Here is a 24,413-nt window from a genome sequence, read left to right on the forward strand (position 1 = left end):
TCAAGGAGGATCCAAGCCCTTCCCAGCTTGCCCCGAAGGCAAGTCAGAGAGCCACAGCAGGCTGGGGGAGGACTTCCTGCTGTCCTGGTGTCCTGATTCACCGCAGCTCTCCTCTTAACCCTCCTGCATGGCTTTTTTTTTTTTTTTTTTGTCTTGAAACTAACCAGCTTTTGCTACATTCTAGCCTTGCAGTTACCCAGGTGTGGAAATTCTCCCTCCTCTAGGACTGCCTACAGTTCCACCCTCTGCAGCTAGGGCCCCTGGACTTAGGCCACACTGCTTGGCTAGGGTCACTGGTCTCTACTGCCTGGCACAGCTCCACCCTGGTCCCCATCAGCCTGCAGCTCTCCCAGCCCCAGAAACCTCCCCACACTTCTCACTTTGGGGAAACTGTTAAGTAGAGGCTCATAGCTAGTCTCATGTATTCCCCTGAAATAATTTTTTTTTTTATTACCTCCGTATGTCCGAATTCCTGTCGGCATCTCATTATCCTGGAATTACTCAGCCTCTGGGTGTGATTGGCCCTGTGGGTCTCCTCCTCTCCCCTCCCCCCACTCCAGTGTATTTAGTCTCTATAATTAGCCCCCCCCCTCCATCCTCGCCCCTAATTCAGCTTTGGCAAAGTATAAACTTTGTAATTAGAAAGGGCTAAAATGTTGCCAGGATTGCAAACATATTTAGTGCTAGAGCTTAGCGTTTTGTACAGTTCTGGGCTCTGCTCCAAATCCTAGAGTAACAGGGAAAGGACAGGGGAGAGGAAGGAACCCTTTAATGAGCTTGTAGTATATGTCGGGAGCTTTCGCACTCAATCTCATATAATCCTCACAAAGACCTGGGAGGTGGATTTGGGAAACAGGAGCTCGGAGAAGCCAAGAGCATTGCCCAAGGTCACAAACCTGGAAAGAGGAAGCGCTATACCTCATGGCCTCTGCAGAGGTCTACAGGCTTCCCCACATTATCATAGAACATCCCATATTATCTGTCTGGCGTCTCTGGCTAATTGGGGGATGCAATTCTTCAACACGCCCTTTTCCACTGTTTGGCTTTACTGTTGAAAATTACTCCTACAAATTTGGCAAGGACAATTTTCAAATGATGTCAACGTTTTAAAGAACTCTGCTTAAGCCACCAAAAGTAGTATTGCCCTCATCGTTTACTCTTGCTGACTGCCTAGAATGTAAGCACCTTGAGGGCAAGGTCCATCTCATATTCATCTTTGTCTCCTAGGAAGCTGGTGGCAGAACTTTGCATGAATAGGCCCTCAATAAATAGAATACTACAAAAGAGAAAGAGGAGATTGGACACCTGCCCAACAGAAGCCCAGGCCCATGGAGACACAGCATCCTTTAAACTGCCCTTGAGGTGAAAATGAACTTTGAGAGAGCTATGTCCTAGCATCCTGAGCAGGGATCAAAGGGAGGGGTACGGAGAGAATCTGGGTGACAGGACGATCATTTTTTTAAAAGGTGTGTCTTCCCTGTCCTCCTATTCCTAGATTGCCTTATTATATAGAGGGCTGTCATACACAAGGAGGGAAAAAGATGAATTTGGAGAAGACCTGGCAGGGATATTTTCATGGGCTCCTCCACAGCTACTAGAATCATCCTAGAAACAGATGGCACATCACTGCAACATATCACATGAAGGACAGCTCCTCCTCGGGCCTCATCCCGGGTCCACCTCCAGAGCAGCCTGCTGTTGTCATCAGGAGCCTTGAAACCAAACACAGGATGTCTTTCTGTGTTCTGCGAATACGCGAGTGTCATTAGCAAAATGATCTTTGGAAACTTGTGCCCCTGAAACCAGCTCACCCAGAGTTGTTTTCCTTTCAAAGGGGAAAATAACACTTTCTTCTTCATCATAAACCACACAGTAATGATTTCCCCTAGAGATCTAAGGAAAGAGAGGTAATTTGCAAGCTGTTGTGCATATAAATAGAAGGACAGACACACAACTTTTTTTGCAAAATGGGAGTGGTCTCTGCTGGGAGAATTGGAAACCAGCAGCTGGTCAGTTTCTACTACATCAGAAAAGCTACAGCTACTTCCTCTGGGCTCAGAGACCTCAGCTCGGCTGTTGATCTCAAGCTGACCACACAGATTTGATAAACATGCTCCTAAAAGACTGGCCCTTTGTTTGCATGGACTGGACAAATCCTTTCCCTGGTGGGCATCACACAAGTCGCTTTCAGATACAGAGACTAGAAGGACGCCCCATTGAGGCAACTGTTGGCTCTTGACACAGAATGCTTTCCACAAAGGTATTCTTCAGCCCCACCTTTTAAAATTTGCAGCAGATGAATGTTTTGAAGAGAACTGCTCAAAGTGCCCCCTTCTCGCTCTCCCTAGCCTCTCTGGAGACACATATCCCCAGAGCTGGGTCACAATCTTCTTTCCTATTTGGGATGATGCAGAAAAATAACAGATCCTAACATCAGAGCATCAATCTTTCAAACTTCTCGAATGATCCAAGGACCCATTTTCCCTCCTCTGGACACCCCTGATTTTAAACTTGCTCTCTTTACAGTACAATCAAGTCCAGAGGAGAGATAACAGGTACTAAGCAGGTCTAACAATGACAACTTCATGAACACATCAGTTGACAAACCAGAAGACAACCCCATTATCATCCTAAGAAGTCGTGGATCCCCTCCGTCCCACTCCCATTCACTCAAAGTGATCGTGTGACTCTTAGCTTCCCAGTGGGGCTTGTGCACAATGTCCCCAGACGGCCAGCCCTTCTGAAATCTCCAGCAAACTGAAAGCTTTCAATCTGATTATAACCCAAAGAAATTCCTAAAGGGGTTCCTGAATTTCTGAACTGAAATTCAAATAGTTATAACCAGACCTCCGAAGAGCAGCCCCAGTGGATCGGTGCGGCATCCATATGTAGAAATAGCGTACATACGGCTATATTCACAGAGAACCTGCTGGAAGGCTGAACTTTCGAAACAATGTATTAGCCGTAGCTACCTCTGAGAAAGGAGAATCGTGTACATTGTACGAAGACGATAAAGCCTTCTAGAAGAAGAGGTAGAAGAAGAGGATACAAAGGAGGGAGAAGAGGAGAAAATGCAGCCATAAGGAATCACTGAACTTTCTAAAGCACTTTGAGTTGGGAAGTTTTGAGCAAATGCTTATTCACAAACAAAAATGGGGGCTCCTACTTCAGCATTAGATCAACATGGGTTTGAATCCAAGTTCAGATCTGCGAGTTACTAGACCCCCTCAATGTCAATTTGCCCATCTGTTAAAAAAAAACAGGTTTGGGGCACCTGGGTGGCTTGGTTGGTTGAGTGTCTGACTCTTGATTTCGTTCGACTCAGGTCATGACCTCAGGGTCGTGAGATGGAGCCCCATGTCAGGCTCAGTGAGAAGTCTGCTTGAGATTCTCCCTCTCCCTCTGCCTCTCCCATCCCCACCCCTGCTCAAGCTCTCTCTCTCTCTCTCTCTCAAATAGCTAACTAACTTACTAACTTACTAACTTACTAAATAAATAAATAAATAAATAAATAAATAAATAAATAAATAAATAAAACAGGCTCATTAGGAGGCTCCTCGCTGGCTCAGTTGGTAGAGCATGCAACTCTTGATCTTTCAGTCATGAGTTCAAGCCCCACATATGGCATACAGTTTACTTAAGAGTCCAAAATTAAAAAAAAAAAAAATCCAGCTCCTAGGGTGCTGGTGAACGTTAGAAGAAAGTAAATGAATAGATAAATAAGCACCAGTACACGTATGTAAATCCCAATAAATATCATCTACCATCAACTCTCAATCTACAACACAAATGTGGGTTAATTTTCCTTGTAAACAAACACCCTACTCAAAACTAAAAAAAATGTTACACATTTACAAGAAAGGAAGGAATTATCTTCATGCACTTGTCCAGTAGAACTTTCTGTGCTGCCCATTGATGTAGGAAACAGGCACAAGAAAAAAATTAAAGTTCCTTACCACCTACAGTCCATTGACAAGTCCTTGAAACAGGTAGCGTGACCTACCTCTGGGAGCTCAGGTCCCTCAATGCGGACACTTTGCTAAGGGCAAAAGGCAATTTTAGCTTAACATTATCCTGACCACCCCCCTTCCCCCAGGATCCTGTAAGTCTGCTTTAACATATAAAAATTCCTTGGGAAACTTCCTTTGTCTCAAACCCCCAAGATACATGCTAGCAATCATCTTCCAAGCATATGGCCCACCCATATACATTTAAGGGTCTCATGACTGAGGTTTCACTAAACAGTAATAAATGACTTCCTAACAATAGCTAGCCCCCTCAGAGTCCTGGAAACCTTCTTTCCAAAATTCCTTGGAGGCTTGTGCCATCCCTAACCCCCTCTCAACTTGAAAGTGTATAATCAGTCACCCATCACAATCCCAGGGCAGCTCTTTCTGCCCATGGGTCCTGTCCCCCGTGCTTTAATAAAACCACCTTTTTTGCGTCAAACATGTCTCAAGAATTCTTTCTTGGCTGTCGGCTCTGAACCCCAACACTTCTACATCACCCATTACAGCAACCACTAGCCATGACAGGTCATTGAGAACTTGAAAAGTGGTTAGTGGGACTGAGGCACTGAATTAAATAGCCACACAGGGCTAGTGTTGGACAATACAGATCTAGATAGAACCCCTTCCACCAAGGGGGCAATAAGCTTCAGAAACAGTAAGGAACTTGACAGAAGTTCTCCACCTTCCAGAACACATCTCACACTAGACTCCACTTCTCTAGCCTAAAACCCTGGTTCTACTAGACCCCAACTCCCCTCAAAGAAAATGCCCAAATGAAGAAATCCAGACTGTTTTCACTAAAAGCATAATCTTGTTCACTTTCAAGTGAAACCAGAACAATATTACTGTATTTGGAATAATTCAAAATGGAATACTTAACAATGTTTTTGAATAAAGACATAAAGAGTATTTCATCATGAAGGCTCAAATCTTTCACTGCCACAGAGTTATTTGCATTTCAACAGGACGCTCTTGATGCTTTCTTAAACGCTTCGATACATCATGGAACTGTAATGGTAGAATTCCAAATGATAAGGGAATTTCCTTTATATGGCACACTCGCAAGACTGCTGACCCTAACTACCCAAAAGGCTCACCCTGTTTTGTCCTAAATCACCTGAGCACAGGGGATGAGGTAGAACCCGCTGACATCTCCGCCCTTTCCTAAAAAATGGTGCATCTGGGCAAGGCCCCCACTGAGGAAGTCTACATGGAGAAAGGCTTATAGATCCAATCCAATCCTAAATCTTTGCAGGCAAGCCAAGAGTCCCAAACGGTGGCATTTGCCCTGTGCTTGAGGGGCCCTAGAATAACTGGAGGCTCTTACCGGGGAAGTGATTGCTAGGTTAAGGCCATGCAACAAGAAGGTATGATCTTAAGCATTTACTGACATTTACTCGAGGGGGTCCTGGCATGCTGCACGTAGATCTTCACACACATTCGAGACTGCAACCCTCATTGCCCAGCTGCTGGGAGTGTGGGTGGCCATCAGTCACCCTAGAGAATAGCCTTGCCCAAGGCCATGCCTCCTTCCAGAGAAGCCTGAAGACAATCACTAAGTCATTGGCCCCAGTGCAAGCCAACTCTACTGGGTCTTTCCAACTCCTGCACTCCCAGCAGTAATGAGACTACAACAACCTCCTCCCTCTGGCTACTCCTGCATTTTTCTCTACTCCCTCCAGTGTTGCTCCCAAGAGCACAAATCCCGCATGCTAACCCCCACCCCCTCTGCTTCTCAGGGAATCCACCCAGGACAGGAGCTGTGTGCCAAGCACTGTTCTCAGGATTAATATGTACTTCAAAGCAAGTACTATCATTATGCTTATTTCAGAGATAAGGAAACTGAGCTAAACGGAGGTAAATAATTTTTCCAGTGTTACCTAGGGGGCCTCAGAGGGCTTGTGAAAGATTAAAAGAGATGATGTCTATAAACACACTTATAGTAGTGACTAGCACGGAGTAAGTAGTCACCTCATTCATTAATGTTCTTGGCTCACACTATAAATATTTACTGAGCATCTACTATGCTAAGTGCTATTCTCAGCACTGCAGACACGGCATGGAGCTCAAGAGCCCAAGTCTCTGTCCCCACAGAGCTGACATTCTAGCACGAGCAGCAAGAAGTATACAAATAAACAAGTCAATGTAAATGCAATATAAGTGTCTTGCATAAAAATAAATCAGGTTAAGGGGGACGGAAGCTACAGCAGTAACGACGGAGTTGTTTTATGTAGGAAGGTGAAGGAAGACCTCACTGGTGAGTTGACATTTGAGTAGAAACGGGAAGTAAGGAAAGGAGTGAGCCATGTAGATATTTAAAGAGTATTTCAAGGAAAGGGTGCAAGTGTAAAGTCACGAACAATGAAAGATATTGAACAGAGGTGTGACACGATCTGACAGATTTCAAAGGGATCACTCTGGCTGCTGCTGTGTCGGGAACAGGCCGGGGTGGGGGAAACAAGGAAGGAAGCAGGGACGCTAACAGGAAGAGTATCCCGCCATCATCCGGGCCAGCAATAGCAGTGGCTTTAGTCCAGCACAGCCACAATGGAAGTGTTAGGAACTGCCAGATCTGGCTCGATGCTGAAGGTAAAGCTGTCCAGATTTGTAGATGAATCAGATGTGGGTGTGACAGCAAGAGAAGAGTCAAGGAATCAAGGATTTGTGGGTCTGAGCAATTCCGAGGTTAGAGTAACCATGAACAGAGAAGAGAAGAAAAACCCCTGGGAGAACAAGCTTTGGCTGTAGGTGAAGCAGGATCAGGAGATCCAGATGGGTGCAAGGTAGCTGTTATTAGGCTTTCGCATTTAGGGAGAGGCAGTGTGGCACGCTGGTTATGAACACAGATTCCATAGGCAGATTATCCAGAGTTGAATCTCAGCTCTACTACGAGCTGAGATTGGGCAAGATACTACACCTCTCTGGGCTTCATTATTCTCATCTGTGAAACAGGGAGAATATTTGTACTTGTCTCATGTGGTCACGATGAGACTTAAATGAATAAATATATGTAGAAGTGCTTAGAACAGGGGTTCTATGCAATAAGCACAATATTTAAAAATAAAAACTATTCCCTTGATTGATCTTGAAACTTGAGGATTCATATGCAGCATGTAGGGGAGGAAAGAGCTTTCCTCAACCCTCTTAGGTTCCCTGGGTGGGTCTGAAAATTAAACTGAGAGATGAACAGAAGAAAAGCCTACACATTTATTTAATATACATTTTACATGACATGGGATCCTTTGTAAGGAAATGAAGACCCAAAGAAACACTTATAGCTGAGTATATTATGCTAGATTTGATGAAGAGTGGGCAGCCAGGTAGACATACGATAGGTTATAGAACATGAGATAAGTGTAGTAAACTGAGGGAAACTTAGTAAGGCCTATTTGTTGGGATTCTTCTCGGAGTTCCTTTGGCTTCAAAGACAAGGATGCTCCTTTATTCTTTGTATAGGGAGGATACCTTTCACATGTGGGTTTTATGATCTGTTTCAGCGAAGAAGGGCAAAGGAAGTCAGGTCAGAATGACCTTCCTGTTTTTGCCATTTTCTCAAACTCCTTCAGCTTAAAATATTCCACATGCCAAGGTGCTATTTGGGGGGTAGCATGCTCTGAACCCAATCCAGTACAAGATGGTGCCCAGGAAGGGAGAGTCACTGTATCTGAAGACTTGCCTCCCAGAGATGAAACTTGAGCTTGACTTCGAAAGATGAATAGGGGGTAGTCAGATGGACACAGAGTGTGGGGTGTGGGGGAGCATTCAAAACAGAGGGGCCAGCATATCTATTTCCCCAAAACTGTAGCCAATATAAAATAGTTATCTTATGACACTCGTATTAATCCTTCCCCTTGATCTCAGAATTGGCAATACGTCTAAAGAGAATAATAATGGCTTTCAATTTATTTATGGAAACTAAATCAACTCTGGACTAGTCCATCAGACCTTCTCATGCATCTGCCTTTAAAGAGTTGCGCCAGATCTGCCACCACTGACCATGTGAAAGCCCCCATTGACATACTGGAGTTTCCAACAGCTGCTAATGGTCCCCGCCAGCACCTCTGAAGTTTCTTCCCTTGTCCCCTGGGCAAATGTGTTCAAAATGTCATCAACAGTAGCTGGCATTTGCCTTTCTTCTAATTGCAGTATCCCCTGCTTTTTGAAAGCTCACCTTACACCACTTTTCTTCTAAGAAAGACCTACCTGTTTTCACTAACCAAAAGAAATCCGGAGAAGATTCTTGCTTTTGTGAAAAACATGAAAATAGCATTCTGGGATTGTTTTGCAGCAAGCCATTATAGAGGCAGCATGCACCCCAAGCAGCAAGAGTGCCCCCCCACCAACATCCTTCCCCAGAACGACACTCAGCATCTAAGCTCCAAGCGCCAGAGCTTTGAACTGTCTATGAGCAGCTGTGCTGGATCTTGATTTATTTTGTGCATCTGTTAACAAGATGTGTCTTACGGTATCAGAAAAGCCTAAGAGAGGTTATTTTGGGGGTCTGGGAAAGCTCAAAAATTTTTCCGTATAAATTAATGGTAATTGCTTCTTTGCTCTACTTTCAAATAGTGGGGAGAACCTGTATATTTAAACAGGCTTCAAGACCATACAGCTCAACTATTATGCCTAAACTCTCTGTACCTCACCATTCTTATCAGTTCTAGAAATAGCATTTCAAAGGTCAAAAGCTTGATTCTGACAGAGCAATTCCACCTGGATCTCAGTGGAATGAGCCACAAAGACCAGACACAAAAATAAAGCATCTGATTCCCTCAACAGAAACCTTACCTCTCCATAAATTATCAAATATCAGAACATAAGCAATAGGAAAGGCCTGAACCTGTGTAGGATCAAGGCAGTTGCAGGACTTTTGAATGCACCTCAGATACAGAAATATGGAAAGTCCTAACCAGGGGTAACAGTTCAGAAGAAAGCCAGACTCTGAGCTGTCAGAGCTTGCCTCCCTAGCTGGGCCACACATCTGAAGCCCCTTGGCCCTCAGGCCCGCCCCATCTGGTCCCCAGTCAGTGAGAAGCACCTAATCACCCAGCTGCCACAATATGTTCTGAAGGGCAGTGGAATGTGCCACCCCAAAGTATACTACTTTGACATATTAAATGTTTTGAGCTGAAGACAGCTGAGAAGAAGCAGATACAAGAAAAGATCTCTGCCCTCTCCCATTTGCCTGAAAGCAGGACTCAAATTTGTAAAGATATTGCCTCTTTCCTCTCTACCAGGAAGGACAGAATTTCATTTCTAGACACTTATTGACGTAAGGTGGCATGGGAGGAGTCAACATAACAAATCATACTTACAAGCCCTTCCCTTCCATTAGTTTCCCCCATATTACCTTCCCACAATATGCCACCCTATAAACTCAAAGTCTTTCTCTCTTGTCTTGTCACTTTTCCCAAAATGCATTGTTCTCTTGCTTAAGATGCTATATAAGCCCAAGTTCTAACCACCCCTTTGAGTTCCTCATTGCTGAGCACGCCTGTGTGTATGCACACGGCTCTTGTTCCAGAGCTTCAGTTTGTTTCTCTTGTTCACCTGTCTTTGGTCAGTTTAGTTGACAGGGCCCCAGCCAACGAACCTAAGATAGATGGCAAAAAAGAATAGTTTTCCTCCTCAGTAATTCAAAGCTACTTCCTCATCAGCAAGTGGGCCTGAAATTAATAGCCTTTACCCAGAATAACCCCCCAAGACCTCATCCGCATTGTGCATATCCAGAAACTTCCACTGGGCCTCTGTTTCATTACTTGGCTCACCCGTCACCCTACCTGGGCACTGAAACCTGCATTCCTTGATGGACTCCTCTCAGCCCATACTGCCTGTAGTCCTAATTCAACAAGAACAGGCTTGGAAACAGAGAAAGAACACCACTGCCTGCAACTAAGATTCTCGAAGCATTGGCTCTGCCCCAAAACACCTGAGGGCCTCACATATCCCCAGAGGCACCCTGGTTTATGACAGCAGTATTAAACAAACAGAACCATGACCCACTCACCGTTGGGGGATCTCACTGAGGAAGAGCACACTTTGCTTGTCAACCCCCTCCCCCATCCTCTCATCATCACTGCCAAGATTCTGGTCCCTGAGCATGCTCCCCCTCTTCCAACAAATCTCATGGCCATTCATTCCCAAACCCTCATTCTTCCCCCCAAGGATTGATGGCTGCAGTTAAGAGTCAGATTATTTCCTGAAAAGTCTTCCCCCAAGATTTGTTGAGTTTAACTTTCTGTAGTTTACATGACAAAAAAAGTATTTATATTCAAAATAGAAAGTATATCTTATAATGCACTGTTTCCAACTTTAAATACACATGGAGAGGGTGACAGCCCTAGAGAGAAATCTCCACCTATTTAGAATCCTTGCTCCTATTGCTCCCTCCACTAGGCCACATGTGCACTAGCCTGGGTCAGGCCCCAGCTTTGAAAACTACGATTAAGATCTCCAGCCATTCCCCTGGAGCAAGATCACCACGACCAGGTTCTTGCTTTGTCACTCTAGCTCATGCTTACCCCTTTGATGCCCCACATCTTTTGTAGCCCAGGCCCATTACCAGAGCACAAGCCCTTCTCTCATTAAGGTAGCATATCCTGCTTTTCTTTTAAAGAAAAGATGCTTTCAGGTTTCTGGTACGAACATAATACTCCGTTTGGACAAATGTGCCCGCTTCCACTTAACAGACCTCTAAACACTCACACTCATGCATGATGGGCAAAAACCAAAAGCTACCACTGGGAAGAAAAAGCAATTCAAATATTCCCTCAATGCCAAAAGCAACGTTTTTGTTTGAGTAGGCCTTGGTGCTCTGATTAAAGCGTGTCCTTTTAAAATTTTCTTGTATTATGAAATTTCTCTTTCTCTTCAGAAACAGGAAGAGAAAATAATATAATGAACCCACTGCCTGGCTTTCTATAACTTAGCATTTACCTCATTGGCTTTGTTTTCAAAACAAAGGAAGCACTACAGATAAAACTAAGGCCCCCTGTGTAGACCCTTCCCATCTTGTCCCTCTCTCTTCCTGCCAGAGTCAGCAAGTTTTGTATCTTCCTACATATTAATGTCTGTGTCCAATATGTATTGGGTGTGTTTTAAGCTTTCTATAAATCGTATCGTATTTGTAATTTTCAGCCCAACATTATATTTTAGAAATTTATACTTATTTAGCATATATGCAGTTCTAATTAATTTATTTTAACTGCCATATCATATTCCCCTGTACACTTCTCTTTAATGGTCTGTTCTCCTCTTTATGGCAAGGCTTTTTGCTATTAAAAACTATGACGAGAACATTCTTTTATGTTAACTGATATTGACTCTCTGGGAAGAAGTAGGATTATTTTGATAAGGTCAGACTCACTCCTGTATCTATCAGGAGCAGGGCATATAGGCCTTCCTCACTTGCTACCATCTAAGACCAGAATCTATGGGCCGACAGGCCGAGTAGAAGAGGGGAAAGATCCCATTAGATCACAACGGCCCCGTGCAGTAGGGCTGAGTGTCACAGCTGGGCATGTCACTGGTGCTATGTGAAAAATAGTCATTGTTCTTATTACCTGCCTGACCCTGTGCTTGGCCAGAATCCCAAGGCTCCCCTCCTGTGTCTCCCCTTTAGACTTACCCCATGGAGACACTTTCACTCATTAACAGTCCCAAATGTCATAGCCCTTATTCTAGGGCGATGTCATCTGGACAGACCTCAGTAGACACACCTTGTTCAGCCGGAAAGAAAAAAAGAAAAAGGCTTTGCTTGATATATAAATAGAGGATAGTTCATAACTTTGCCAATTTTCCTTCCTCTCTGTCTCTGGTGTTTCTCCAAGGCATATGTGCCAAATGCATATGGCTCTACAATATCCCTCCCTTGGCTGCAGAATCAAATTCAAATTCCCTAACTTGGCATGGAGGGCCTTACAACGAAGCTCAGCTCCTTGCCTCATCTGTGGCCACATTCCACGGCCTGTCTCCCAGTCCATGCCTCCCTCCACCCTACAGAGTCCCACATATCCAAGGGGTGTCCACTTAGCCTATAAAACCCAATTCAAATGTCTCTTCCTCACCAAGGCTTTGGCCACGACCTACCTAGACAGAACTTGTCACTCCCAGCTTTTCCATGAAACTCTGTGATGCAACAGCACTTACAGCATCTTATTTTCATGTTTAATTCTTTATATAGAATGATACACACCCTCTACACCGATGCCGTCTGCATAATGTTATGCCCATGCCTCACCCAGGACATAGAAGAGCGAATAAATGTTTCACAAGTACATCAAATATGATTTTTCTTTCCATGACTAATTTCAAGCAAGAAGAAAATTTTAGTATCTTGGCCTATGTGTGAACTATTGATTTATTTTTGAAAGAAGACACTTTTAGTAGCAGATCTTTAATAAATTATTATGAGCACAAAGTCTAAAGCACTTAAACAGTTGCCCTTATATGGATGTTTTCCATGCCTGCGGATTTTTTTTAAAGAGAGAGACATATTTTGTTCCAGCTATAATAGAATAGAACCGCAGAACACCAGCCCTCCCCTGGACGGTCCAATCCCGATGCTGACGGAAGATGTACCTAGGTAACAAGAGCCACCTCCATAACCCAGTGAAGGCAGCGAGAGCAGATAACCATCAAGGGTCAGGCACTCTGCTATGCTTTCTCTTTAATCTGCCCAGCACCCTAGAAGGTAGTGAAGTTCATTTGTGTGTTAACTGAAGCGGGCCATGGGGTACCCTATTAAATAGTATTTCTGGGTGTGTCCGTGAGGGTGTTTCCAGATGAGATTACTCTCACTCACCCCATACTGGAAGCAACCCAACTGCCCAAAGGCATTATCCCACCATTATCAAACAGGAGGCCCAGAGTTATGTGTGGGCTGGCCCAGGAACACAAGTTTACAAGGCAGACCAGAAGGGGGGAAGCCAAGCCTTCTCGTGCCATGCACGTTGTTCTGTTCATCGTCACTCCAGTGACGGAGCCAGAGCTCCCAGCTTCTCTATCCTGCCATTTCTGCTTAACTGGAACACGGTCTTCTCTCTCCAGAACTTCTCTCTGTACTAGCTCCCCTAATGCAAGACACGAATCAAAACTGCCCTCGGGACACCTGGGTGGCTCAGTCAGTCAAGCATCTGTCTTTGGCTCAGTTCGTGATCCCAGGGTTCTGGGATCGAGTCCCAAATTGGGCTCCTTGGTCAGCAGGGAGCCTGCTTCTCCCTCTCCCTCTGCCCCGCCCCCTGCTTGTGTGCTCAGGCTCTCTCTCTTTCTCTCTGACAAAAAAATAAATAAAATCTTAAAAAAAAAAAAAAAGAAGAAGAAGAAGAAGAGGAAGAAGAAACTGCCCTCAACTGATCTCAGCTGACTCAGCCCAAATACGAGCCTGTCCTGCACCAGCCATCCATTCCAGCATCCTGGTGCCCTGGTCATGTTCCTACGAGAAAGAAAGCTCTCTCACTCATCTCTCCCTTGATGATTAGTTAGCTAACACAAACACAGGTTTGCAATTCCCGTATTTCCATTATAAAAGGAGGGGAAAACTTGGTGGGTCCTCCAGGTTATAATCTAGGTCTGATATACTTAAATGTGCTATAATGTGGAGGAAAACAAACAAAATATTCTTTCTGGCCTGCTGTCTCTCAGCCGATAAGCACATTCATCCCACTTAAATCTATTCCAGTGATCTCTTTTGGGGTCATTGTACAAGCATTTCACTCGAGAATTAGTCCTCATGTTAATATAAACGGACAGCAACAAAAGCTGAGTGCTTTCCAAAACTAGGATGGGAAGCAACTTGGGATGATTTCTGCTTTCATTCTGTGCCAGCAAAGTGTCTGCGCTTTTCTCATATATATGGATGTCTTCAAAGGCCTTAACATTTTAAAAATGCACGGTGTGGGTCCACTCTCCGATCTGCTTCTTCTTGCTTAGTCCTGCCAAGTGGGGCCACCATCTGCTCTGCTCCAAGGGAGCAGAGGAACCACAGGCAGTCTGGGTCTTCCTGAGGTGGTTCCCTGGCTCTGATGTTGCTTTTGTTCTTGTTCTTTTTATTATTCAGTTTGGAAAATGTCAAGGCAGAGCAGAGTTAGCCCTACTTCATTGGAAATGAGAGACTAACCACACATGTCAAGTTAACAGGGTACAGCAAATGTTTGTTGAGGTACTACTCTATGGCAGGGCATCAGGCTGGCCAAAACTCCCTGTATGGGTTCCCCTCCCACAACCCTTGCAGGAGCACCCTTCCAGCTTGCTGCCTTCTCCCCCACTCGCTCACCTCCAAGAGCTGAATAGGGCACGCTGTTGAACCAACAGAGATTCCCAAGAAACAGAAGTCTCACTGAGTTAAACTGACCACCATGTATGAACAGAAAACAAATTAGTGACCAGATTTGCATTGTTTTCATTTTAGAAAGGAAAAAAATGGGCAAAAAATTAATGTGTGGTATGAGAGCAGCCACATGCCTGAAAATGACAGGTGTGAACTGCCCAGGCCAACTTGCTGCAACGGGAAACATCTATCCTGTCCAGCCCCAGGAGCCTGCCCAGCAGGTGCTTGGCAAACAGCTCGGCTTCATTTCAAGCTCGGAATCCCATGCCAATCCTTAAGGCCCACTTCATAAAAAGAAGCTGCTAGAAGTCATTAACTGTCCACAGCTCGAAAAACTTTCTATGGTCTTTATTTTTTAATTAAAGTAGGCTCCATGTAGGCTTGAACTCACAACCCTGAGGTCAAGAGTTAAGCACTCCACCGACTGAGCCAGCCCGGCACCCCCGTGGTCTTTAAAAATGGGAAAAATCACAGCAAATTCCCTGACATGGTGAAACAGAAGAAAACATCACCTGCTTTCCCCTTTTCTTCCCATTCTTTTGAAAAAGGAAGAATTTTATCAAAAATTTTAGAGCCATAGTGGGGGCAGCTCAGTGGCTGCTCTCTCGTCCATGAGCACATCAAGGATATCACATGTCTCGGGGCGCCTGGGTGGCACAGCGGTTAAGCATCTGCCTTCGGCTCAGGGCGTGATCCCGGTGTTATGGGATCGAGCCCCACATCAGGCTCCTCCGCTATGAGCCTGCTTCTTCCTCTCCCACTCCCCCTGCTTGTGTTCCCTCTCTCGCTGGCTGTCTCTATCTCTGTCGAATAAATAAATAAAATCTTTAGAAAATAAAAATAAAAAAATAAAAAATAAAAAAAAGGATATCACATGTCTCGCATGCTATTTCATTAATTTCTTATCACATCCATTGTAAAATATGTACTGATATTATCTCATTCTGCAGATGAGGAACTTGAAGTTCAGTGAGGCCAAAAGCCACTTCCAGGACTGCCCTCAGATCTTATAATGGAAACACTAAAGTCAAGAGGTCATATTTACAAAGATTAGCAGGCCAAGGTCAAGGTGTAGTCTTGAGGGTTAAAAGGAGCCTAACAGAAGTTTGGTCAAGGAGGGAGTTTTTGTCAGTTGAAAATAAAGGAATGAAACAATAGGAATCAAAAGAAATTCACAGAAACAACCTTAATATCAGACTAGATAAAATTTAAGGTAAAAATTATCATAAGGATAAAGATATGATATGTACTGAGAGAAGAAGGACCAAATCAAGAAATTATAATAGTCATGAATATAATGCTCTAATAATTCCATGTCAAAATATATGAAGCAGGGGCACCTGGGTAGCTCAGTTGTTAAGCGTCTGCCTTCGGCTCAGGGCGTGATCCCAGAGTCCTGGGATCAAGCCCCACATCAGGCTCGTCCACTGGGAGCCTGATTCTTCCTCTCCCACTCCCCCTGCTTGTGTTCCCTCTCTCGCTGGCTGTCTCTCTCTCTGTCAAATAAATAAATAAAATCTTTAAAAATATATATATGAAGCAACACTGATAAAACGACAGAGAAGGTGGAGATTTTAATACTTTCTTCTCAGAAAAAGATAGGCAAACACAGTCATTTCACAGAACTAACAATGTTTCTATGTAGAGGTGTGTTGATACATATAAAATGTCTGCAAAAATTTACAATGTACCAAGCCACAACGGAAGCTTTGTACATATCAGTCTCTGACCTCAAAGCGATAAAATTAGAAATCAACATATTTCTGAAAAATAAGAATATTCTGTGTCTGGGAGAAAGATAAAATAAAAATGAGGGGGGGGCATCTGAGTATTCAGTCAGTTAGGCCTCTGTTGATTTCAGCTCAGGTCATGATCTCAGGATAGTAGGATCGAGCCCCACATCGAGCTCCATGCTCAATATGGAGTCTGCTTGTCCCTCTCCCTCTACTCCTCCTCCCACTCTCTCTCTCTCACAAATAAATAAAATCTTAAAAAAAATAAAAATGGAAAATTGAAGATTCTCAGAACTTAGTGAAGCAGAAAGCACTCTAAATAAGTATTTATGACTATAGATAAATACATTACCAAAAACCTATAGGAAAAACATACTTAATGAGAAAATTCTATATGCATTCACTTTAAGATCAAGAAAATAATACACACTTTTACCACAACTGTACAACACTATATTAGATCCTCATCAATGGAATTAGGCAAAAGAATGAAGCAAGAGAAAAACAGGAAACATTGGAAGTAACAAGGCATGATGAGCATTACTCATGAATGATGTGATCTCTCATGTAGATTATTCATATAGATGTAATACTCCAAGGTTGATAGATAATAAAAGATCAACATACTAAAATAAATAACATTTCTCTTTATCAGCAGTAACTAACAAGAAAACATAATATAAAATAAGATAATATACACAATAACAATAAAATTTAACAAGTATCATGGAGTTATTCTAAAAATAAGTGTATAAGACCATTATGGAGAAAATCTAAAACTCTGACAAATAACACTTTTATATTATGTATTATATTTTATATGGAGAGATTTACCATATTCATGTTTGAGATTGCAACATTATATACAAAGGGAGGATTTTCTTACAATTAGATTGTATTGGGAAGTTAATTGGGAGAAAATTGACTTCTTTATAAATTCAGAAGCCCTGAAATACAAACATATATGTGTATACACGTTAGCACATATATATTATTGGCATGGGTAGATCTTTTGAAATAGCATCAAATGGAAAAGGAAGAAACAGAACAAAACTATGGTGCCATCTATGTATATAGAATACATAAAAATAAAATGATGAGGGGCACCTGGGTGGCTCAGTTGGTTAAGCAGCTGACTCTTGGTTCAGCTCAGGTCATGATCTCAGGGTCTACATTGGGTTCTGTGCTCAGCAGGGAGTCTGCTTCAGATTCTCTCTCTCCCTCTGCCCCTCCTGACTGTGCTCTCTAAATAAGTAGGTGCACTCCTCAGACATGTTGGAGTGGATGCCTCTGAGCAGAGGTAAATGGGATGGAGGTGAGGAAAGAATGACAATAACTAGATCACCAAACATAGGACACCTTTCCGAGGACCCATGATGACAGCGTGCCATGGACTAAATGTGATCCACAAAAGCAATAGAGGAGGGGGGACATTTGGAGAGAAAAAAAAGAAAAAGCTAAGATAAGAAAGAGAATGCAAATAAGCTAAGGATTTGTATTAAAAGCTAGGTCATAAGAACAATAAGAAAAGCAACCTATAATAATAGTTGATGGGTTATAACAATGAAAGCTTCCAAATATTTTTTTTTCCAAAAAAAGCCTTTAGATAACTTTTACCATTCAAAGCATACATTCCTGCTCAAAGTAAAAGGCATTCTTTTGGCTTCCATATTCTCCGGACTCAAGAGGTTAAAGCACGTATTCAACCAACAGACATCTTCCTGGGACCTGTCCTGGCCTCTGAAGAAGGTAGGTGGTGGAGCTCTGCCTATCTCACTTGATCTCTCTATACTTATTCCTTTTTTAAAAATTGAAGTATAATTGACATACAAGGTTATTTTAGTTTCAGGTGTACAACATAGTGTTAGCAATTCTAGACATTACCTATGCTTACCACGGTAAGGCTAGCTACCATCTGTCACCATAGAAAATTATCACAACATTATTGACTATATTCTCTATACTGTACCCTTTACCCCCATGACTTATTTCTTTTTATAACTAAAAGTCTGTTCCTCTTAATCCCCTTCACCTACTTCACCCATCCCCTCACTGTCCTCCTCTCTGGCAACCACAGATTTGCGCTCTGTATTTATGGTTCTGTAATTATTCCCTCTAAAATAAGGTGAGCATAGGAAAACATACTGATAAAATAAAATCACTAAATAAAAGCTAATATATAGTCTTAATACAACATGTTAAACTTTCAACCGCCAAATTTCTTTGTAATTCATATTTGGATATCTTATGCATATAAGTTAAATTCATTATTATGATTTTGTAGTTTTGGGCATTGTAGTTTTAAATCAAATCCAAATATAGTGAATCAAAGCTAGTTTAACTTTCAATTATGTGGTTCAGTTTTTCTTCAAAAGCTCTAAGCATCAAAGTACCAGCCTTAAAAGAAATATAGTCAGAGTTTTGTGCAGGAGAAAGCCCACAAATCCCAAGTGCTGCTTCCTAATAAGTGAATATAGAAAATTATTAAATTAGCTATAATTTACACTCAATGAAATTATACAAATCCACTTATATTTGCAGCAGGAGAAATTCTTATTTATTGTTGTAATAAAGAACATGAAATCAAATAATTTCAGGATTATCACTATTCTTCCAGGTATCAAACCAGTATTTGACAGATGTTATCCTACAAGCCACAAAAATTACTTTAAATACTGCAACGTATTTTTAAATTTGGATTTTATGTTAGAAAACAAAGCAGGGCAACTTTTTTCAAAAGCCGTAGTAGTGTTCAGCACATTGGACAGTGACCTTTACCTGCTGTTTTCTGTGGCTGGTGAGCAAGCTGGTTGGAATGCTTTCCTACTCTGCTGTCAAGTAGAAAATTATTGATTAAATGTGAGACTCTGAAATTCATCGCTTACTAAGAAACATTTAAGAGCATTATAGAATTCATTTTACCTATGCAATATATCTATTGAGAAGTGAGAAAGAAGAATCCACTTGCAGATATGGAGAAATATTTCCTCAAGCAGTTGCACTAGATAAATTATTCATCTCCAACAATATGCCACAAAGTGTAATGCCAGTAGATTTTTTTAATGTAATATTCACGCATCCAGGGATGGATGCCTGTGAAATGTTAATGCCTGTCAGTTTTTCTTAAAAGTATGCTTTGTATGTGACTCAGGACTTCTCCTGCACTCATTATAAGAATAGAATATGCTCAAACAATCATCTCTTTCTACTGCAAAAACAATGTGTGCTTTAAAAAGGTAAACAAGTCCTACAAATAAATTTCTTTTGTGCATTTGGTGGGTACATCATGCTTCCAAGTTAAGTGCCTAAGAAAGATGAGTCCTATTTTTTAAAGTTCATTGAACACATAAATCTTTTCACATTTCTACAGCTTGTTCAATAACTCTGCTGGTAGATGGGCTTACCTCCTCTTAAAAATTAGAAAACCAGATCTCAGAGAGGTCAGGTGGCTTGCTAAAGTACACACAGCAAGTAATGGAGCTGAGCTCTGAAACTAGCTTTGGCCAACTCCGTGTATAATGATTTTTATATTTTTCATGACACTGCTCCCCTTTAATATGTTATACAAATAGTTTTTGCTCAGGCTTTATCTCACTTCCAGCAAAGCATAAAGAAATTTAAACTGTATCATTAGTTTTATTTACATAAAATAAAACATGTTTATGACAGCGAGCTGTCAAATGGGTCTCCTGAAGATTTGCAGGTACCAGCTTTGGATGTAAAGGAAACCAGTCTCAGCCTTTCGCTCCACATCTCACTGACAAATACCCAGATTGGCCAGGGCATACTTTGTTAGGAGAAAGTAAGCAGGAAATTTTGGGCCAACACCCAAACACTTCTTGTTCAAAGAAGAAAAATACCATAGTGTAACAAACCCTTATTTATAAATTATATATTTATAAATGATTAAGATAGGAGAGAAAAGGAGCAGAGGTCCAGAGAGAGCTTCAGGAGCCTATCTTCAGAGGGGTCTGGACAGAACCCATTGCATTATCAGGGCACGCTGATGACAAAACTCTGGTCAGCCTCCTAAGGGGATGATGGGTGTGTGTTCTGGAGTCAGGCCACAGCAACGTGACCTTGGGCAAGTTACTTTACTCCCCTGAGTTTTAACTGCATTCAGCTGGGAAAAGGAGGTAATGAGATCTACCCCCCCCCCCCCCGGGTACTGAAAGAGTTCAATGACTTACTGAGTGCAGGGTAAGGCTGAACGAATGCCAACTATGATCATCACCCTAATCACCATTATGTCACTTTTCTAGTTCAGCAATTTGACCTTTGTAAACGTACTAATTTCCCCAGGAAGCCTCAAAGGGCACGGACCTTGGGTATGAAGGGCAGAATCATCTCCATTCCATTTCATTCATTCTTGTAGTCATTGCTGGGGAAAAACAAAATACCTTCTAATAGAGCTGTGAGCTCTGGACTCACAAGACCAGGACATTCATCAGTGTGTGGGAGACAGCTGCGTATCTTCCAGGTCAAGCAGTGCTCATTGACTATTTAAATGGAAGGAAGGAAAATGCCATCTGTATCATGTCAAAAGAACAACATGCAAAAAACCAAATAGATGCAAACAGAAAAAACAAAACAAAACAAAACAGAAATGCGCTGCAGATCTTTGTGAATTCAAAATCAAAATAAATTTGATTCTTAGAGGTGTTTTCCCTAAATGTCTTTTTTTTTTTAAGATTTTATTTATTCATTCAACAGAGAGAGAGATAGCAGCGAGAGAGGGAACACAAGCAGGGGGAGTGGGAGAGGAAGAAGCAGGCTCCCAGCGGAGGAGCCTGATGTGGGGCTCGATCCCAGAATGCCAGGATCATGCCCTGAGCCGAAGGCAGATGCTTAACGACTGAGCCACCCAGGCGCCCCCCTAAATGTCTTTAAGTTGATGTTCAACTGGATGGAGAGAACATCTGGTTCAGAAGTTTCCATAAGAGGAGTGCCTGAGGGAGGCTCAGTCTGTCAAGCGTCCGGCTCTTGATTTTGGCTCAGGTCATGATCTCAGGGTCATGTGATCTAGCCCCGGCCTCCACACTGGGCGTGGAACCTGCTTGAGATTCTCTCTCTCCCTCTCCCTCTGACCCTCCCCAATCCCTCTCTCTAAAAAAAAAAAGAAGAAGAACAAGAAGAAGAAGTAGTTGTTTCCATGGCAAGACGGAATAATTTCTAATATCACACCTCCTTAAAAAATGAAATAAATTTTTATAAATATTTATCTTAATTGAAGTAAATGCTTAATAATTTTATTCTACTAACATTAGAACACCACGTATATGTGCATATTTTATCTACATTTATGCAAAATAGTCTGAGAAATCCTATGATACTACGGTAACATTTTGACTCAGAGTTTCCAAGCCAACATTGGAGGAGATGAAGGGCAATTGCTTCTGACTGCTTGAATCCTGAATAAAGTGGTGAAGGTCAGATAGAGAAGTTCGATGCCAATGATAAAATGGAACTTATGGCTTTGAAGGAGCAGATAAGTCATGAGTAAGCACTTTCCAGGCTCACAAAGGAAGCAGCAGCTGACTAGCAATGGAAAAAAACAAGCTAAAGAAAAAAGAAACAGGGGAGTAGAAAGTTCTCAGGTGATGAATCAGAAGGCAGTATAGGTTCTAACAGCGGGACCTTAGGGAAGATTCCAAGGGACGTTTTAGAGAGCATTACCAAGGCCAAAATGTTCCCCCAGGAAATAACTGGCCCCTCGGCATCAAATCCCACAACATCGACCATCTGCTCATGACGCCCAAGTAAGATATTAACAGGTAGCATTTACTGAAAAGTTACTTACGTGCCAGACATCTGTCTAAGCACTTTATGAGCATTCTCTAACCTTTCCAGGTCGGAGCCACTATCATCCCCATTTTTCAGAGGAAAAAACTAAAGCTCTGAGAAATTAAATGACTTGCCTAAGGATGTGAACACATCCACGGCGGTGCCCAGTTATGAGCCAAGAAAGGTCACACGGAGCCCATGCTCTTAACCGCATAATTGCACTTTTATATACACAATGGGATAAATTACTTGAAAGTTAAAAAAATTAATAGAGCTCAACATAATGATATGAAGAAGGGAGAATTCCATGTAGTCCCTGTTCCTTCAGTAGTAAAATCTTATTAGATATCTATTCATATTCTCACTCAGGCATACTCTAGTTAAAACTGACAGTACAGGAGAATCCCAGAACCATGGGGATAACAATTCCATAGCATCAGAGACTTTCTTAAGTGAGCCAGTATTTTCTCCCTTTCCTTTTTATGTGTACAAAAAAAACCCACTACTTCTTACAGCCCTAAAGCTTCTTTTAAAAATATTATCTTGGTTAATTGTCTTCAAATAATGAATCCCCCAATTAACTAATTAGATAAACAAGAGGCATAATCAGTTTGGCAGCCAAAATGAGGCTGTCATTTCTCTGAGTCGAGGGGCTGTCACTTGTCATTCTTCCATGTGGGAGTCATGCTTAAAACTGAATTGGGTTGGGGCGCCTGGGTGGCTCAGATGGTTAAGAGTCTGCCTTCAGCTCAGGTCATGATCCCAGGGTCGTGGGATTGAGTCCTGCATCGGGCTCCCTGCTCAGCGGGGAGTCTGCTCCCCCCTCTCCCTCTCTTTGCTGCTCTGCCTACTTGTGCTCTCTCTCTCTCTCTCTATCAAATAAATAAATAAAATATTTTTTAAAAACTGAATTGGGTTATTTGTAAAATAATGTAAGAAATGGGGCGCCTGGATGGCTCAGTCGGTTAAGCATCTGACTCTTGGTTACAGCTCAGGTCACAATCTCAGGGTTGTGAGATTGAGCCCGGCATCAGGCTCTGAGCCCCAAACCGGGTTCAGTGGGGAGTCTGCTTAAGATTCTCTTCTCTCCCTGCCCTTCCCCACCATGCACTCTTTCTCTCTCAAATAACTAAATAAATCTTAAAAAAAAAGAAAAAGAAAGAAACTTCACGGCATGTCGTCTCTTAGAATGAGAAAGATTTCAGTTCAAGCTGGATTGTATGTCTCTGTGGTTGGTATCTAGAGATAGACAGATGATAGATGATAGACAAAGAGAAGATGTATATATGTATATTTACATTACAGGCATTTTTAAAAGAGTTTGAGTCTAAAAGACAAGGAGCGAGAATAGACCTTTGGGATTTTGCACTTTCTTCTTTCATTTTGAAATACACATCCCAGATAAGATCGTCTAGAATCACATTATTGCTCGCTTCTAGTGAAAAAAAAAATGCATTCAAATAAAAAACATAGTGACACTTCAAAATAAATTTAAGTAGGAGAAACATGGCTTGTATGAAACAGAAGAGGAATGTTTTTCTTATGATTAATTTAAAGCAAGGATCAGGGAGCGCTCTCCTTTTTAGAAACCTCTCAAAGTGAGTGTGTGACCATCCATCCAACGTCATCGTGATTGAGCACCTGCTTTGCTTCCAGCCCTGCATGCAGTCTAGGGCCTTGCACTCTGGCTGACACATAGATGGTTCTCAATTAATATTTGTTGGATGCATGCATACATATTAATAACCCAATAAAAGCTATCTCGAAAAGCTCAAGATCTAGAGGTTCCTATTTCAAGAGTCTGAAATATTATGAACCTGAATATCATCCCAATGATGATGACAGTGCTGATGATACTCCTCAGGTTACGTTCATGAACTTGAGCCCCTGGGAGGCCAGCCAGCTTTGGGGATTCCAAGCCAGGTGCCCAGCGGGCCATCTCTCAAAGTCTAGGATCAAGAGGGAAAGTGGCCCAAGGAGGAAAATCAGCTAAAACAAACAAATAAAAAAAACCAGCCCTAGTCGCCATGTGATCCCGATTACATACAAATTAGGATTAAACTACCTAGATAAATATAGGGAAAGTTGGCCTTCACTTGAATGACCCAGATCCTGCCATTCGATTTTCTGTTGTAAACTATTGAAATACCAAGTACGGAATGAAAGCAATGGACCAGAAAGTATGTTCGCCATAATCATAAAGACCCTCCAAGAAATGGTTAGATAGGAACTGTACAGACGGCTACGTGGATTCTCCACCTCACTTGGGATACTTGTATCCGGTCTAAGATTTCGGACTTGAACCAGGTCAAAACTCTGAGGCACCTCTCTTGAAAACTCTTCATACGTATGATAGTAGATCCCATCATAGGCTATTTCCTTGCTTGTAAGGTGTCACCGATCCTTCCCCATTGACTAAGTTCTACTGTTGAATCCGTTTTCTTGGCCTGCACTGTCATTTTGCTGTGTGACTGCCCAGACATTTATCAAGATGACAAAGGAAATGAAAACCCCAGTCCCAAAACTGCGTGAATGTCAATGAGCAAACAGATCAAAGAA

The 24,413-nt window shown here is 42.3% G+C and overlaps 1 protein-coding gene across 1 annotated transcript in view; it reads right to left on the bottom strand.

The window, feature by feature from the left end:
* Positions 1 to 24,413, bottom strand: part of SV2B (synaptic vesicle glycoprotein 2B) — a 178,635-nt gene that overhangs the window by 80,256 nt on the left and 73,966 nt on the right. The window lies entirely within an intron of this gene.

Source organism: Ursus arctos, unplaced genomic scaffold, assembly GCF_023065955.2.
Source record: "Ursus arctos isolate Adak ecotype North America unplaced genomic scaffold, UrsArc2.0 scaffold_28, whole genome shotgun sequence".
Classification (NCBI taxonomy): domain Eukaryota; kingdom Metazoa; phylum Chordata; class Mammalia; order Carnivora; family Ursidae; genus Ursus; species Ursus arctos.